The sequence below is a fragment of the Haemaphysalis longicornis genome, unplaced genomic scaffold, assembly GCF_048455015.1.
Source record: "Haemaphysalis longicornis isolate Haplotype H1 unplaced genomic scaffold, Haemaphysalis longicornis Haplotype H1 scaffold_52, whole genome shotgun sequence".
Taxonomy (NCBI): Eukaryota; Metazoa; Arthropoda; class Arachnida; order Ixodida; family Ixodidae; genus Haemaphysalis; species Haemaphysalis longicornis.
Window position 1 is genome coordinate 1,114,770 of NW_027526388.1, and position 19,616 is coordinate 1,134,385.

The 19,616-nt window shown below is 43.8% G+C and overlaps 1 protein-coding gene across 1 annotated transcript in view; it reads right to left on the reverse strand.

Annotated features, from left to right (window-relative positions):
• Positions 1-17,892: 17,892 nt before the first annotated feature.
• The window catches only part of LOC144140855 (putative Kunitz-type serine protease inhibitor), a 55,726-nt gene continuing 54,002 nt past the window's right edge, over positions 17,893-19,616 (reverse strand). The window contains exon 4 of the transcript XR_013316365.1: positions 17,893-18,002. The gene's annotated coding sequence lies outside the window, so the exon portion shown is untranslated. The remainder of the gene's footprint in view (positions 18,003-19,616) is intronic.

Consider the following 19,616-nt stretch of genomic DNA (forward strand, 5'->3'; position numbering starts at 1 on the left):
AGAGAACTCTACAGACAACATATTCCCCTACATCCATCTCAGTTTCTGGGTGACGATGCCATGTTTTCCGTTAAACGTGTGTGTGAGTACTTGTCAGATGTGAATTTTTTAAACCTCATTTCCTATCATGCATAATCAAATCTGGCCCTATACACCAGCCATCACCATTGCCGTTAATTGATTTTATTGTTGTTTTGGCTTTAGTAGCCACTATTTTATTTTAGATACTTTTGTTTGGCGCTCTTTGCCCCAGCTGGCCTTGCGCCAAAAAACTCTAACCATCATCATCATAAACACACGTGGAAAGGTGAATTTAGAAACAAAACAAAAAAGGAAGAAATACTTACCCCTTTTTTATGCAACCAGCCCGAAATGAAAATAAAAGTAAAAAATCCCTTTTCAAGTTTCTTAAAAATTGGGAAAACGAGACTACACCACCACGACAACATAACATCTAATTACATGTCGCAATATGTTTTAAGAGTGTAAGTCTAAACGGCTCAACTTTTGCATTCCAGACGCGTCTCCATTTATGTTTTGTGTAACTGCCGCTTCTGTTATTTGGCGAGTTTATGATGGAGAATCGGTACGAATTTTATGGCTACACCAAGAAAGGTTTAGCTATTTTGGCGTTAAGAAGACAAAGGATTGACTTCTAACATTTTTTAAGGTGCGAAGCAGTTTAAGGGTTCGGCTTGCCGTCGTAGCCTGTCCGGCGTCACGGTATCTAGTCACCGCCACCACGAAGTGTCACGCACCCAAACAGAGGCTTCGAAGCCGATGTCAGTCCCACTGCGTTACACACGCGCCCGTTACTCATTAACTAAGTGTTGTGGATGATTTTTGGGATTAAAAGTTGCCACTAAGGCTGCCGTTCTATGCAGCAAAAAGGTGCACAATAACAAAAAATAAAGAAAATTTAGGAATTCATGCATTATATTCTCAACGTAATGAAAACTAAATCCGGCGTATCTTTGTGGCTCTCTTCTTGGGGTTCGGTACCTTCTCTTGACTTCTTTCAGTATCAATGCCAGAATAATACGGAAACTAGACAAAAGGGGCGCCACACCAGTTTGATGAATCACTCCCCCGCTTTTTGCAGGTTTCGCATTACCTAAAACTGCTTTAAATTTTTGTATGTGCGCTCTTTTCCTTAAGCAAAAACAGAGGCAGTTCAACAAAACTTTTGTCGGCTAAAAAATGTGTCCAGATTGTACAACGGAAAGAATGCGTTCGTTAAAAAGCTACTTCTCCTGCCAGACGGCCGCATTTTCTTTTGAAGTGCACACTACGACCTATTCACCGACGCGTTGTCCTGTGTCTTCGCTGAGAGTACGTAATTTCTGAACCATAGTCATATCCAATAAGGCAGCGTGCTTGCACAACGCAACACAAAAATCACCGGCGACAGCGACGGGCACATCATGTAAGATGCCTCCAGCTCGTGAGCATATCTTGTTAGAAGAAGAATCCGGTGCCTTATGACACTTGGCTGTTTACGCTGTGTAATGTTCTCCACTTTTGGTGTTCTATCTTCAGTTTTGTGTATCCTTCAGATTTACGTACCAGGAGAAAGGTTAACGATCATTCGCGCCTGCCAAGTTTGTTGTGCTCTGTTGGACGGTGTCAACTTCCAAGTGCGGTCCTATAGCGAATGCTACAAGAACTTCAATTCAGTTTTATGTATACGTACTACCCTCAAAGGCACTCAAACATGATTGAAGCGATTTTGTTCTGCAACAGTTGTCATCAACCTAATCTAGTAAACAACAAGACACCCTCTAAATGCGCTTCACAAAAATAAATGCTCTTCACAAAACGTTACGAAAACTTTAGCTACTCACTCATGCTCCGATCAGGACAGGATAAAAAATTTCCGAAGAGGCTTCCGCGTGCTGGGCTGTCGTGATAGAAGTGGCTGTTCTTTCGGCACATAAAAGCAGTGCATTTTTCTAGAATTTGGTTTTAAACAACTACAATATTTAAAATAACTGAAATGTGTTTTGTTCTCTTGCGTCTTCCAACTTTTGGGGCCATTAACATTTGCCTTGGCATATTCGTCAATACAAATCGATCCAAAATAATACCACGCTGGTGGATTGCCGCTAGGTCCGAATTCCTTAAAATACCCAGTTCCGGTTCGTCGCTGTTAGTCATCTGTGGTAGATATTTGAAGGCGTTTTCATGTGCTCTCTGGTACCCACCCGCCACGGAGTCCATCCCTCAACCGACACACCGAGTGAGTGACGGATTAAACTTTATGCCAGAAAAAGTGCCTCCTTCACGCGCTCTTCGGATGGGCCCAGCCCTCAGTCCATGGCACCCTGGTACGTTCTAACGAAATGGGCCCTCTTCACCAGCGTGCTCTGGATGGCTAGGGCCGAGCTCTTCAGCAGCTTCGCTCACTGCTGTGTTGCAATGATAGGGGGTAAGTGGCGCGTTGGTGCACGTACGCGTGAAACAGTGGGCCTAATTTTGGGCAGTGTTTAAATGTAGCCGTGAATTGCGCGGGGAACGTGGGGTGGGAAAGGGTGTGAGAAGGTTTGTGCTGGTCTGCAGTTTTCATTTGGTGGTGCTTTAGTTTCAATATAGCTCTGGATGTGGAACGGGACACATCCGCATGGTATTCGACATGCCCCCACAAATGTTTTCTCAACCTGCTCCTTGTTCTGCATAAAAAAAGTGATTCCTGAAAATACGTGTTTTTCGCTCTCGCTTAGTCATGATCGTAGCCAGATTTCGCATCTCCCGTCGAACACCTCAAATGTACAAAAAAATTGAAAAAGTTCAACCTTGTCTGATGTGGTAGGAAAATGCGCCCTGTTTTGGACCCTGTTCTGTAGAAAACAGGGTCCTAGAAGCAACGGCAGTATGTGCCACATGGCACGGCACTTTAAAAGTTAAAATATAAAAACATAACGCAGCTCGTTTTTCTGCAGTGTGATTGTACTGCTTTAGGAGTCTCATTTCTAAACTTTTCCAGAAACTTGAGGCCGGCCTTCCTTCGCTTTATTTTTAAATAATCGAAATGGTGGAAAACGCACAATTTGTAATTTTGTTTCCTATATTTTTATTTTATCTACTCAAATCATCTGATACCGATGTATTTACGTGTACCGTACGGAAATTCCCTGCCACTTCAACTTGGACCCTACTAGAGATACAAAGGTGGGAGGCGGCAAAACAGGCTACAAGCTTGCAATGGGCGTATTTTGTGACTTTCCCTCTATATGTCTGGATCACTGGACAATGCTTGTTCTTGTTATTAGTTTTAGGTTTTGCTGTTTTGCGCAAGTTTAGACAGAACGATTACAGCGGTGCGGGCGCACACAATCTTGGGGGAAAAACGGCTGCCAGCTGAAGCAGCACGTCATCCGGGGAGCCTATACTATTTTTTCTGGCAAAGTACACATATCAGGAAAATGTGAGTTTCCCTTTCGGGCTACTACCACGCTTGCTTATAACGGACGAAAATACTAAGAAAAGAAATGTCCGTGTTCATGCATGTTCGATCTTTCATAGAATATGCCTTTAGATGAGGCGCTTACGGTGGCTTTATTTTATAATTGCGATTCCTATAGCCCTCCTCCTCTAATATAAACAAGAACAATTTGCGGGATTCTTACCAGTGTGTTTCATGAGAACAGACTGTATTATAATACATCCAAGCGACAAGCCCCTCGCCGGAAAATTTCACCGCGGAATCAATATTGTAGCAGCAATATTTGCTTCTCTACGCAGCCTACAGGGCTATCATTATCTGTTGCCTCTTCAGTATTTTTCATGACAGGAAATTTAACTAAAAAATACTCAACTTGCCGAAGAGGTAAGGCGAAGCATGTAGCACGACTTAGAAGAGATCACGTTTTCAACACCCTTATTTTCCCCGCTGCCGAAAACATAAGCAATTGTACCAGACGATTTCTATCCTGGAGCTGTAAATATGACACAATCCCTATTAATACAAGCTGAAACAAAAGCTTTTGTATATATTGAGGCCATCAAACGCTTGTTTGTTTTGGAGGCGTTTAGGTGCACACATTGCTAATCCTTGCGAAAAATACTGAGGTACTGCAATTATATTGCCGATGACGAAACCTAACAAAACGCTAGGATGTTCACATGCAACACAATATTTAACTATATCCCAACTAGGGCAGTAAAACTTCATGAGTACTCATTGGTGACGGTCTTCCTTTTTAGAATTTGAAAAATCATAATTGTGCAACACAGCGAGCACAAACGTAAGACATATTGTTTTACAAAGTATTTTATGTTTCGAAAACAACAAAACGAAATTTTTAAGTTGCCACCTTTTAGTATAACAGCAGGCCAGCTCATTGCTCCATTATTACGAGTGAAAATTACGAAATTTAAAAATACACAGTAGGGCATTTGTGAAATTTTGCTTTTCTGTGTATTTTAACTATTTGTTGAATATTCATACAGCTATTTTGGCCACGCCTGTGTAGAAGGGATTGTAATGCTCGATATTCGGCCTTATAACAGCAACTTTAACAGTCCGTATTTTAAGGAATTCTTCCTAGGTAAATATTGCTGCCCTAAATTTCATAGGCAAGCTCTTTAAAACTCACCGCTGTAAGCATGCCGGAAATGCCTTCCCCGAAACCGCAATTGCCCCAGAAAAGAAATAGTGGCGGAGAAAAAGGCCAGGGAAAGGAGCCTTCATAACACGAGGCCCTCTACAGCAAGAGGAGTGCCCTAGTGTGAACTTGAACTGAGCAGTAGTGGGAGGAGGATGTCGACGCATGTTCAATGCACATGGCGGAAGTCGAAGAATGCAACCAAAACAGTGAGAGGCCACAAGTTAACTTCACTCCCGTCGTCGGCTCTTCCATTACACGCTGATAGTAACAAGCAGGACGTAACGCACAAAAGACCTACCGAAGCCCCTTCAATATTTGCAGGCGGAATGCAAAGCAAATGATACCAACTGACTGGTCACACCAACAATCTACAGCGCGCCCCGCAAACAACCCATCTCAGACGTTCAACGTTCACAAATAAAAACTCATAAGTAATGGGTGGGCGCCTTTGGACTAGACGTTTTGTGAATGTGAGCAACCAAATGACACCCAAACTGTTTCGAAGTTTATTCGGAATCATATCAATGACTGGGCCATTTATTTTGTGTAGAAACAAGAAGTTTTGCATGTGTGAGGATACTTTGCATTTGTTGAGGTGGCATGAATATCTACTCAGAAAAAACTTTTATTTCTCAGGTAACATTTTGCGCAGCCTCCAAAAAAATACCGTCTAACATTTCACCCCATCTTAGGCCGAGCTGTCTGTGTTCCGAATTCTATATACAAGTCATTATTATTTACCGCATAAAATTTGTTATTTTTTGCTATGGGGTCATTCACAACACAGCAAATTGGTGTATTGACGCAATATTTTCGATTTGCAAAGCTAAAAAATCTCCTGTGAGGCCTTAAATGTGACGTAGCCTTTAGGAACAAGTTTTCTTGCCGAGTATAAAATTACAAACACGGAACTGTTGCAACACTACCATTAACCCTTTGACAAAAAAACAGTCGTCTGTACACTTAAGTTCTCGGTGTTCATTATTTGTATTTTTTGGTGGTACTTGATTTGAAATACGGGTCTTTCCCATTTATTTACCACCATGACACACTCTTTATTTCTACAACCAAAATATGATAGTAGAATGGAGGCTTGAGAAGCGGAAACCACCAAAATTGTGGAGTTTAGATTTTTTCGGCCATTTCTTGTAAACTTTTACTGCTTACGCAATAACCTAATTTTTTGTTCCTAAAAAAACTAGAACACAATTGAGACCCCAACGTATTCTCTGTATGCGTAAAATGCACAACCAACCTACACTGATCTGTAGACTTTTTTCTAAAGCGTTCTATTTTTAACCTTAGATAGCTTGAGTTCCTGCAGCAAGGTACTTAATGGGATAATCTCCTTACAGCGGCCAAAAATAAATCGCTGCCTGTATTCATACTTGAATCTATAGTGAAATTTCGTTGACCCCGAATAGCAATGACCACTCCAATGGGAGTCTTTAGCATTGTCATAAAAGTTTTATTGTCTATGGAGATGTCAAATGCAGTCCTAGGCAATACAATAGGCAGGTAATTTCAATAGTCAGAACATTAGGGTTGTTGCCACCTAAAGTGTGGACTGGGAAACGTCGCGTACACTAATTTTAGATTTCCACCCGACAACTTCTCGAACACTTAGCCACATTGTCGAGGAATTTCTTTTTGTTGCGTTAGACTGGAAGAAAGCACCTCGAAGTCAACCTTTCAATATCATCACAACAAAAGACCTGTGAGTATTAGAAGTAACTTCAAAACTTTATCTTACTCATATGTCCTTGTCAGATTGAGGTGGTTCACCATTTCAGGCAAAAAATACGTATGACGGAATGCCCTAAGCGTAGCGGAGCAGGCAGAGCTTGGGTCAGTTTCGTACCCCGGCCATACCCGTTCAATGAATGCTGATGAGCGAGATGCCGATGTATTGTAAATAACTCTGGTAAGTGATCGTTTGTAATATTTATAGGTAATATTTATTTTGTGCACAAGCCAATTTTACGGTGATGGGCAAACTCCAAAACTCAAAGTTAGGACTGAAGTGGCGAGAAACACTTTAGGAGCCCATAGCCTAGGTACATCTAAGGTGCAAAAGTTATTAAGGGTTGCGTATGCGCTTGCATTGCTTCATGTTATTTTTAAAATGTTATCGGTGTGTTCAACTTTCTCAAAAAAATTAATTGTGTTAGTACATTGTTTTTAAACTTTATGAAAATTATTTTTCGATCTTCGGTAGGGAGAAGGGACTCATTTTAAAGCACGACTTTTTGTTGAAATGCACAGAACAGCAAATAAGATGTTGTGTCTGTAGGAAATACAAAAACAAACAACTAGACGTCAACGCAGTTATAACACACCGTCAAATACGCAAGGATCGCTTGACTTGTTATGAAACTTAAGGACAAACTATTTCTATGCTAGCGCTATGCTATATGATATCGCTATCTGCTATTTATATGCTATCTCTATGATATATCTTTGGATTGCACGTGTTCCCGAAATAAAAATTCGCAAAACACCTAAGCGCCCATTACGGCTGTGTAACGAGAAAGCATAACTGTCCCGTTGATCATCTGAGACACCTTCCATCCGCATTACGTTATTAAAGGGTTTTGTGATATCGCCACTTCACAGCGTTCCTTTGCTGTCTACCTAACCGCTTTTTCATTGTTTCGCTTTGTGTCATACCCGTTGTGCCGTTGAAAGTTACTGGCCCCTGGCGATGAGAGAGTTTCTGACGATGATTAAGTTTGCTGCTCCTTCGCTTGTTCGGTTGCCTTCTTTCAATCCCTTTGTCTACGTTGTACAGACATCGAAGTTCACGTATTGCTACTTCTGAGAATAAGATCGCTCTTTCCAAATCTTCGTAATAAGGAACGTCTCAGGCAAATAAGCCTTCTGGCTACACACCATCTCTCTTCTGCGATTTGGGTTGGCAACATTTCGGCCCCAGGTACCGCCCTCTCTGCAATAGCATGCCAGGAATGCATACAGGTGCTACAGATAATCAGCTTCGAATTCGCCCTGATTTTTGACCGAAGCTGCTTATCGGGGCGTTCTTTTTGTATTGGTTAAGCATGATGCTGGGTAAGTATAATTAACGGTCAGTGTAAGTTTTGAATGGCATTCTCCGAACAGTAGTTCAACGTTTACAAGAGTGTGGAGCCGATTCAGAAGCAGCGAATCATAGCTCTATCACATCTTCCGGGCGGTTACAACAGCAGCACGCTCGTTACAAGATCTATCATGTGTTGTGCCCATGTAATACGAGACTTTTATGGACAGTTAATAGAAGATTAAAGCTCTTGTGCTTTCGTGTACCCATTGGCACATCACGCGGCTTGCTTTTGTTAGTTGTGGAGCACAGTTTTTCTTGCAGCTGGTTGCTAATTGCCTTCTCAGTAAATGCGCCAAACATCTGTAAAACTCAGATTATGTTAGCAAACTCAGTGTATGGCGCACGATGGCGTTGTTTCGATTAACGGAGCCATTTATGACTTTCAAGGGCTTCACCGAATAAAAAATATATTCTCTGCACTGCTGTCAGCCCCAACATGCTGATACTTTAAGAATCAGTTGTAGTGTGTCAGGAAACATATTTGTTTTCGTCGTGGGGGCTCTCAAGCGGTGTTTAAAAACAAACACTCTTTGGGCGTTGTATTTGTCACCTTGCAGTATGTAAAATTTGCGTGATATTTATATTTTATTTTGAACTTTGAAATTACGCAGAATGTCTAGGCCAATATGTCAGCACTGCGAGACCATTAACCATAAGTGTGAAACCACTAACTGGGATCTGGTATTTTGTTAGGTAAACCTAACCACAGCATACCAGGCATACTTAGGTGCCCATGTTCGGTTCGTGCAATTCAAGACCCCACCACAAGTGAACCAGTAATATAGCCCGAAGCATCGAAGAGACGGAAGAAGAGGGCGAAAAAGGAAGAGTGTTGGTTATGAAGCAGGGTCGAATTCAATTAGAGAGAGTTCTGAATGCTTTCTGCAAGACTGTTTCTATGCGGTAGCCGTAGCCTCCTGAGGCCGTTGTGAGGACCCCAGAAAACACCGCCAGGCTGCAGTGCTACTCATGTCTGCCAGCTGCTGGTACGCCGCGCCTTGAATTTTCGTCTTCGACTCCTTGACCTGGGGTCACCCGAAGCGAGCTACCGACAGCGCTCCGACAGCCACTACTCTCCAACGCAGTTTCGTCGAGTGCGTTGAACCAGGTGCAACGTTTTTTTCCTCGCAACAGGATGTTTATAAACTGCACTTGAAAGTTCTTGCAACCTCGCCGAATTTGGGTGTCTATAGGATATAGTACTTGCATGATACAGATTATTATCGTTTTATTTTTGTCACCACAACGGCTGTCTCATTAACTGTTCCCACCCCGATAAACGGCCGTCTTCGTTTCCTACGTACTACTGAAGCGCCTGCCTCATTTTTGAAAGCCGAATTTCTTCGACTAGCCACAAATACTATCCCAACTGGCCTCAACGATGTGCCGCTTCTCTATAGATCTAGAAGAGAGAAAAAAGGTAGGGTTCGGTATAAGCGCAGCAGGTTTGATACCTGGAGATAGATAAGCTAATGACTGTCGGAAGTTAGCCAGCTCATAATTGGATGCCGAATTACTGGAATTTATGAGTTCTGAACCGGATCGGATAAGAGAGGAAAGACGTGCTGAGCGCGAGGCAACCAAAGCGGCGGGGGACAATAAACGCGCTAATCTTTTTCTAAAAATCCCTTCAGGAAGAGGCCAGGTATAATTCGCAACAGGGTGGATTTGCCTCATCGTAACAAGTGAATTCACAATCCCTTACGCCGATAAGCCCACACAAATTTATCCCTCGATTTGATGATCGCCGAGACGACCTGGATGCCTAACTACTGCGGTTTGAGAGGGTTTCAGGTGCACAACGCTGGTCCAGATTCAAGGGGACAGTTGGTCTGAGCATGTAGGATGACTCCGTCGGACTCCCTCTACTATCAGAAACTGAAGCGATCCTTTATTTGCCGGTCCAGATTCACAGTTAAAGGATACAACGAGGTGTTTAAAAATGCGGAAGCCGAAGACAGAGAAAAAGGAACACCATACAATTTCTGTCTTTCCGGTTACTTTGATCGCTAGTAGTAGTAGTAGTAGCAGTAGTGCCACTTTATTTGACATTTGGTTCAGGGTATGGGGTTGGCGGAGGATCTGTGCATTGAAACATCACGGGTATCGAAGACGTGTGAAGGACTTCGCTTCAAAATGGTCGGAGAACATAGTCTGCAATACTGCCGCTGGAAGCCTCGGAGAAAAGCTGCCACGTCCTTCATTTTTGTTGAACTGGACACCATACCTTCCACCGCTGCATGTCGGCACTGCGGGTTCATTCCTTTGCGTGGTAAGCCCTTACATGAACCTGAAAATATCTGATCGACAGAATCTGGAGATAAAGTCAACGCCTGTACCGTCGACGCGAATCGCCCGCGGTAAATTCATTTTCCTCCTCCTATAGGCCAGAAAACATAGACAGAACATGCCACAAACATTCGACGAACAACGCCAGGCGGCGCCAGCCCGACGCGCCGCAAACAGAGAAGACGTCGTAGGCCGCCGGTGTAGGTGCACAGAAAACTTCGACCGGCGGTAAAGCGGCGAGGAAGCGCGAGCTGAATGGCCTTCCATTATGGAGGGAAGTCGGCTCATCCGATTTCCCTAAATGGTGTGCACCAACCGAGGGCGTTTGATAGCCTTTAAAACAAGATAGGTAGATAGGCGCATGCTTATTCACTTCTAGATGAGTTAAAAAAAACAGATTCTATATCGCACATCGTTTGAGGGTAATAAGGTTGCAGCCTGTGAAGGCCGGGCGATTCTGATAGCTCAAGTAGCAAGCGACTCTGTCCCGACCAAACTGCTGTAGCTTCGTCGCTAAAATGGGCACGTACGGTGGATTTATTTATTTATTTATTTATTTATTTATTTATTTATTTATTTATTTATTTATTTATTTATTTATTTGTTTATTTATTTATTTATTTAGTTATTTATTAGCATACTGGAAGGCCATTGTTGGGCCCAAGAAGAAGGGGCGTAAAAAAATTACGCCCGCCTCCCCTCACGGGAACCCTGTGTAGATGCGACGCATCGTGGGTTTCCCTCGGCGTTTCGGTTGGGTTGATTCTCCCGTCGCGTGAAACGTACCATGAACGCATACGATGCATGTCCGTCTACTACGGGGTTCCCGCATCCCGTGCACGTCGCTTTGCAGCCTCATCGTCGGTGGTGCTAGCAGTTCAGTTATTGGGCTGGCCGGTGCGTGTTGCGGTTGCGCCGACCGTCGCGATAGCAGGCTTGTTAGTCTCCATTCAAAGCAGCGTTGGACATCGGAGCACCGGCGCTGGAACGACGGAGCGGAGCGGCGCAGGCACCGCGTTGTATATCGCCGCATAACGGTGAGGGGAATGAAAGAGAGCAGCGCATGCGCATGCGTTGACTGAGTGCTAGCGCGCGCCGACGCACAGCTGGCATTGCGAGGAGCGAGCGCTAACCCGCAGATAACGCTGCGGTGAGAGCGGCGGTGAGCGCATGCGCAGCTGGCGCGGACAACGACGACGACGCCGGATGCATGGAGGGATGCATGCATGCATGGACAAGGTGGGTGAATGGGATGCGTCGCATCTAAAATTTCTATACACAGTAAACGTATCACAGCGATGTAAATAGATTGAACACATATACAAGAATCCATGGGAGTCTCAAAAAATCCCATTTCAAATCCCCTCGTTGCAAACAGTAAGGAGTAGTTATAGTCGATTCAGTTAGCTTATTCTAGTCAGTAACTGTGTGCGGAAAAAGGAAAACCTAAAATTGTTTGTTCGGATGTTGTACAGAGTGAGATAATTGTCTACGCCGTGGTAGTCGCACAGTGAATGGCTAATGGAATGATCAGGTCTAAGTGAAAGTTTGTATTTTGAGCACTGATAGAAACTTCAGCCTATGAATTAGACGGCGCGCTTAAAGTGTATCGAATGTCATGCTCTTACACTTTTTGTTGTCGGCGAGTAAGTGGGACGATATTTTAAAAAATGAATCGCCCAGATTTACGCTCGATCATTTCGAGAGCATCAAGATTACTTTTTGTGTGACGATCCTAGACAATGGAGTCGCACTTAATTATCGGTCTAATAATGGAAATGTAAACGAGTAGCTTAACATTTAATGCGGCCTTTTAAGCTGATGCGTAAGAAAACGATTTTTTCGAAGTGAAGCTGCACATGTATTTGATACGTGTTTGTTCCACCTCAGGTTGTTTGTTAGAAAGATGCCGATGTGTTTATACTCGAGAAACTTCATCTAATGGTTGTGACGGTAGGTTGAATATAAACGACACTTTACTCTTGTTTCAGTGATTTTCGCGAAAATAATTTTGTCGCAATTCTCGTACTACTCCTGAGCAGAATGAAGGTTCGTATTTAGTAATTGCTGATTGCTCAGGCATCCTATTTGTATAAGATACAGTCACCAGCGAATAACTTTTACGACACGACTAATAATGTTTACAAAACGCCTGTATAAATTAAGTACAATAAGTGGCCAAATGCACAGCCTTTAAGAACAACTGAAAGAACAGGGAGCTGCGCTGACTAATGTTCTTGCATACATAGATTTCGGAGCGCTTTGACAAGTAGAAAGAGATGCATTTTGTTACAAATTCAGGAAGACCGATCATTTTTTTTCTTGTGCAATAAATGAACACGGGCAAAGAAAGCGAATGCTTTAATGAAATCTAGAAAAATAACCTAAACGTTATTAGTGTTGTCAAGCATGCTAGGAAAATCATGAAAACAAGATATTAGTTGCGCTATCGTGGAAAAGCCGTTTGTGGAGCCATGTGAGAGCCCGATAACAAAGAGTTGTTGTTCAAAAAGTTTATAACATAAGCAGCTTAATGTGTTCGAGAAGTAAAACCGGAAGAAGTAAGTAAACAGGAGGGGCATTGGTACACGGTACCGCGTCGCCTTTTTTACACATAGAGCGATACGGGCTAATATCCAATCGCAAGGTACAAGACAAAACAAAAGATACTCGTAAAATAATTGCATTGCAATAAATTGGATATATTTGAACCATAACGGCACTAACAAATATTGGGAATGCTATCTGGTCCTGTGAACACTTCCGTTATGGGGTTCAACAATATGAAAGGTAGGATAGCCTTTGACAACATTTCAGTTTCGTTTGCCGACGATGTAACAGTGCAAGGTATTTCTTCAAGTGATTTCAAAAAGCACTGTAAGAATAAACATCGAGCTCTTCTACAACCCAATGCTTATCAGTGATGTTGGCTCCATGATGTTATATTCGTTCAATTGATTTTTTTCTGCGAAACAGAGCCGATAACGTTTGGCAAGGTGTGTTTAAAATAACGTTGGCCTGGGCACACCACAGCATCTTGAAAGTTAGGCTGAACAGTACAAACCCTCGGACAGGCAGATTTACGCGTGAAATGCTTGACTTCTTTCTGCGTGTCCACATCGCTGCTTCTTGCTGCGGCGGGATCGTCTTCATCCTGGTTGCCTTTCTCGCGTTAACGCTACAGTCCCACATGATGTGAGCCAGCGTGGCTCGCTCCTTGGCGCACAGTATACACACGTCACCTTCGTACACCAGTGGGCATATGTGTTTCGCGTGCACCGGGGTGATCACGGAGTCCGTCTGCGACTGTCTGTATCCTCTTCCCGAGCTAGCCTCGGGTGAGGAGGCGGCATCGTCCTTCTATTGACTCTGTACCACTTCACAACTTCGTTGTAACTGGTCATGGTGTCCTTGGTACCGTCGTCGTCTTTGCCCGCGACCACGTCGTCGGAGTCGGCCTGCCTAGTCGTCGCACGGCTGGCAAGTCCTCGCGCGACGGCGTTGGCTGTCTCGTTGTGGTTCGCATTTCCTGCCTCGCCCGCCACGGTTTTACCCATGTGGGACGGAAATCACTTCATCACCACACCACCACTGCTGCCGTTGGCTTCGGCCTCGCACCTCACTGCACACACTGTTCTTGGAAAAGTTCCGCACCGCCGTCGTGGAGTCGCACAGCACCGTCGTGCAGCCGGGATCGGCGATGGCCAGGGCCACGGCCACCTCCTCCGCCTGGTGCAGCTTGCCGACGCGGATGCTCACCGCCGTCTTCGTGTTGCCAGTCGTCGCCTCTATCCCCACCGCCATGTAGGCTTCATTCTGGTCTTGGTACTTCGCCGCGTCCACGTACGCGGCACCGCTGTCGTTGGCGTGCAGGTTCACCAGGACCTTGACTCTTTCCAGTCGCCGTTCTCTGTTGCGTTCGGGGTTCATGTTCAGAGGTGTCGGGAACACGGTGATTCGTCGTCCCGGCCTTTCGGGTAACGGTTCCCCGCTCGTCGTCTTGCTCTACTTGGGCACCAGGCCCAGCTGCCGTAGTATGTGTCGTCTCGTTCTGGTTCCTGATAGTCTCTCGAGCTGCGCCACTCGCTGGGCTTCTGCTATTTCATGCGGGGTGTTGTGCACGCCCAGGGCTTCGAACTCTTTTATTCGGTATGTGCGCTTTTAGTGCCTTTCAAATTAAACTGCAGTTTATAACGAAGACCTTTAACCATTTTATCCCAGCCATATTTTATGGCAACGTTGAACCCAGCCGATGTTATGCAACCCTTCTAATGGTAGTTTAGAATATTTGCAGTGCCTCATTTAAAAAAAAAAACAAAGGAAACACAATCTTACACTGACTACAAACGGGAATTTCACAGCCGCTCAGTTGAGACCAATTGAAAATTGGTATTTGATAAATTAAGTGAACTAACGAAAACTTTCATACCAAGTATAACCATCAAAAACAAAGTATCGGCCCTGTGGTTCAACAACTCAGTAAAAAAACTAATAAACAGAAAAAAACGCCTGCTTAGATCCGCAAACACAAAAAAACAGCCATTATTTTGGAAGGCGTACTCTGACGCCGTTAAACGCCTTTCGGTTACGATTCAAAGTGCTAAACGAGACTTTTTTTTTTGACAACGCTTCCCCGCATGCTCAAAAGTAACCCTAAAAAATTTGGAAAGCGACAAACCTAAGTTACAAATCGTCAATAGCCATATCGGGTCCCAAGATGAATCTTTAAGTGAAATAGACGCGGTTCATAGCTTAAACAGCGTCTTCTCTGCTGTTTTCACGATTGATCGCTCGCCTAACGTAGCTTGTAATACTGATTTTGCCAAACCAGATCCCATGTCACCAATCGCCATTTCCGCGAACGGTATAGTTAACATAATTAACAACAATAAAACTTAATCTGCATGTGGAAGTGACAATATACACAGCAAAATACTAAAAAATTCCCCGCATTTTCCCGAGGGCAAGAATGTGAAAGTCCGAATGCACGAGTTGAATTTGCGCGGTACGGTAATGTTCGCGAAAGAGAGATCACACACACACACACAACTACAAAGAAAGAAAGATGCATTTATTCACAGACACCTATTTGTGTTGTCGTTGTACTTGATTGCTAGAGCGGATCTCAGCTTTGAAATTTCGTGTCAGTACTCCTTTAAGCAGGTGCATTAGCCCTTCTCATGCCCGATTCTTGGCCAATCCCCCACGTGGGTATGTGCCATGTCAGCGGCCAGGCAGCGCGCGCCCATCTCCCCCCGTTGCCAAGGAAGACGAGGAGATTCCTGGCTAATCTCCCACGTGGGTATGTGCCATGTCAGCGGCCAGGCTGCGCGCGCCCATCTCCACGTGCACGGACATCGCCGGTGGACGCAGGTTCAGGGTCGCTTAAGAAGTGCATTGCACTTAAAAAAATACGAACCTGATAATTGGTTTTGCCTTGCATTACTCTTCTCCAACTCACTTTCTTTCGGTGACATACCGGTTGACTGGAAACTGGGTAAAATAACTCCACTATTTAGGAGTGGCAACAAATAATCCCCATATAACTACAGATCAATATCGCTGACAATTGTCCCATTCAAATTTATGGAGCATATTTTATTCAACCACATAATCAATCACCTGCAACAGTACAGCTTCATCCACTCTTCACAACATGGTTTCCGGAAAGGCATGTCCTGCGAAACGAAACTTGCCGCCTTCATTTATGATTTGCATACAAATCTCGACGCAATATTCAGACCGATGCCATTTTTCTCGACTTCGAAAAAACGTTTGAAAAAGTTCTACATCACCGCATAAGGAGCAAACATTCATTGCTCAACTTTGACCCGTCCTTCTTATCCTGGATTAATAGCTTCCTGAACAATAGGAAACAGTTTGTCATTATAAACAATGCCCGACCTAAAACTTCTCCCGTCCTTTCCGGTGTTCCTCACAGAACAGTACTTGGTCCCCTACTCAGCTTGATATGCATAATGACCTTCAGCAATGCATTACTAACAACATCCGTTTATTTGCAGACGACTGCGTTCTTTATGCAACCATCACAGTCAAGCCGATCAATTATCCTTATAAACATACCCTAAAGCCGTGCAACACTGGTGCGAGATGTTGCAGATGTCTTTCAATGTGTCTAAATGTAAATCATTTTCCTTTCATAGACACATTAACCCACTTCCCCATAACTACTCTTTAAACCGTTCCACCCTACAATCCACTAATTGCTACAAATACCTCAGCGTACACATTACAAGCGATCTATCTTGGTCAGTCCATATTAAACACGTCATTTCTGCAGCTAATCGATCTCCAGGCTATTTGCAGCGTATCTTGAAGTTTGCTCCAACCCCCTTAAAAATACAAGCCTTTACCAGGTTAACCCGATCAAAACTTGAGTACGCGGCAGTAGTGTGGGACCCACACCAGAATTACCAAAGAATTACCTCACTGAAGCTATTTAGAGCCGCGCTGCCAGATTCGCGTTCTCACAATATTCATCGTTCACCAGCCGGACAGAATTTAAAAAACGTGCCGACCTCACTCCCCTAAGCCACCGTCGAAAAATGTAAAGACTTACTCTGTTTCACAAATTCTACTACGCATCCCCAACGAGCATCGACATCACACAACGCCCCCATTCTTGTGATCGTGGTAGCAACTCGAAGCAGGTTCTTTACCCTCGCCCTAAAACCAACACGATTCCGCAGTCATTCTTTATTCGAAATGCAAAAGACTGGGACGCTCAACCAGATAGCGTTGCTAATACCAAAGATACAGAAACATTCACAAAGTTACTAACAAACATCGCCGAGCCCGAGTGACCATTTGCGTTTATTGTTTTTGTGCTAGTTTTTTCGCTTCAAACTATTTTATATACTGTATGTTGAATTCAGTACTGATTTACGCGGTTGGTCTTACTTGTAGTTACTAATTATTTGTGCCACTTCGAATATGTCTCGCCCAACCGTGTAAAGGATTTTGCTGTGTCACGTAGCATTTCGAGTGTATTTGCATGCTTGTTGTTCACTTGTAGGTCCTAACGATTTCAGACACTACGATAATATCCACCCAACCGTGCAAAAAATTCTGCCTGTGTTACTCAACTTTCCAAGTGTATTCGCACATTTTTGTGTCTTCCTCTACACAGACGTTTGTTTGCTGTTTTCACTGTTTTTTACTCTTCTCCCTGTATAATACTGAAACATTTGTATCTCCACCTCTCATTTAATGTCCCGTACAAATAACCTTGAGGAAATAAAATAAAAAAAATAAAGAACAGATAAAGCAAGTTAAGTTTCTCCGTTGACCACGGCACGGATGCTGCAAAGGAAGTGTAGTGAATTGCCACTTCAGCAAAAACAAACTGTTATTCATAGGTTTATTGTTTTTTTTGTGTCGGCAGAGTTGTTATTATCAGCTACGCCAAGGTTGAAGTCCTGCAAGAAAGACACCCCAACGTAAAAATTATGCCTACACAAATCAGCCGACAAGCATTCTGGTACAAGTAAATATACATTTTAGAAAGACCTCAGGGTGCAATATTTGCTATTTGTTATTTTCAACAGGTTGCAAAGAGTTATTCGTGTTTATTTATTTGATGCGTTATGCCTACACAGTTCGTATATTTTCTACAACCAGCAATAATCGGAAGTATGTTGTTACTAGCCTAATCGAGCCCCAGTGTATCCTCATCATTTCTAGGGACAATATCATCAGGTTTATGTGCGTGTGTGTCAAAAATAATGCTTGTGGATAACGTTGTTCTACTGGAATAGTGTAGTCTTTATAGTATTTTGCCTATTACTTACTACGGATGCATCTTCTCTGGCATGCGTCGTAAAGGTACCAGTCGTTATTCCACGGGGGACAGGCAGTGAAAAATAGAAGGTAGCACCACCGTCTGCCATTCCAGTAGACTTTAACAAACCTCCTTCCACACCTCAGCCTTTGAACCAACCAGTGCCAACAGTTTCTTCGCGGGGCCTCTCCGATTGGTCTGTATGCTGGAAAAGCCACACGGGTTTCACGTGTCGGACAATACACAAATCATTAACCGACTTTGAAATGGCTCGAACTCTGAACCCTCAGACACAATAAAGGGCGCCACAAATGACTTCGTAAGCTTAATACATTATACCACACTCACAAATGTGAACACCTTGGTTAGTCATTTTTATTACGTCGGACTGCCGGGAAGTCCAAGGCCAGGTAATTAAATGTGGTCTCATATCTTACGAACAGCAGGCATTTTCACGTACTTAACTTTAGCCTCAATGTCGTAAGAACTATTTCCGCCAAATATTAAGGGTTGGTTGGTATTTTTTCTAGTGGTTATAACCTTTATAGTGCCATAGATATTTTTCTGTGGCTCGTAGATTTCTCACTGCAGCATCGTTTTCTGAAGCACTCGCTGCCTTTCAGCCGGTTTCAATTTGTCATAAAACAAGTTATGACATCACAGTCAATTAAGATAACTAACTTAAGTTTACATTGAACTCAATGTTACATAACCTGAGGTAAATACCCGAGAGGCTAAATAACAACCGGAGTAACCGTAGCATGTGCTGCGGCAGGAACAAGGTAGTAGTCAATGCCCCTAAAATAAAATTTCTGATATTCAGTTCCCTAGAGATCAGGCACGATAATCTGACCGCACTGATTATCTCCCGTCCAATATTGTCAAGTGATCGGCATTTGTTCCGGCTCTTTCCCACACTTGACGCTTTTTCACTTAATGCACCCGAATCGCTACGACGCTGAATGGAAATATTGCTCAGAAGAAGGGACAGTCCACCACATAATCGGGGTGTGAGACTCTAGCCCTGAGCACCCTCCTCTCTTTGAGTCAACTACCCAACAACAGCAATGGGAGATGCTGCTGTCCAGCCCCATGTCTGCCCACCCAGCTTCCTTGGTGGACAGAGCACAGGCGGCGCGAACTGCACGTGGGCTCCAGTGAAGAGGGAACCCCTCCCCTGGGCCTTACTCTGGGCCGTTCAGAAATCTGAATAGAAGTACATCCTCCTGCAGCTCCTCCTCTTCGTCCTCTTTCGACTCGTCCTCCTCCACCGTCTCAGCCGCCGATCTCGTCAACCCCGTCCGCGGCGGCAGACATGGAGAAGTGAGATCGTGTAACACCGGGTTTGAGCTTCAGTTAATTTTATAAAAAAAGTTTCCACTCATGTGCTACACCAATACAACTCCACCAACCACCGTTCATGCATCATCATTGATCTAACCTTACCAAGAATATCTCCAAGAGATCATGGGGGCGGGTAAGTGCATTTCACTTCGCTCTGGTTTCGCTATTTGTAGAGCGACGTGAGTGAATTCTTAACTGATGTGGGTGTCGTTTACAGCTTTACTTTCCAACCTCATTCCCAGGGTGAATTGGCGCGAATTTGTATGTTTCTGAACGCGTCAAAACTGTCCCTCTCTCTATGGCACACATTTCTTTCTCGTTTGAACAACTCCCTTCTGCTCCCCCCCAGCTTTCTTTTTCCAGCCTTGCGTTCCTGTCAAAACTTCCTTTCTCCGCCTGCCAAACTTCTCGTCTTTTGGATTGAAAATTTCTCATTGAATTTCCATAAATTACCGTCAAACGTGTTGTAACCTTC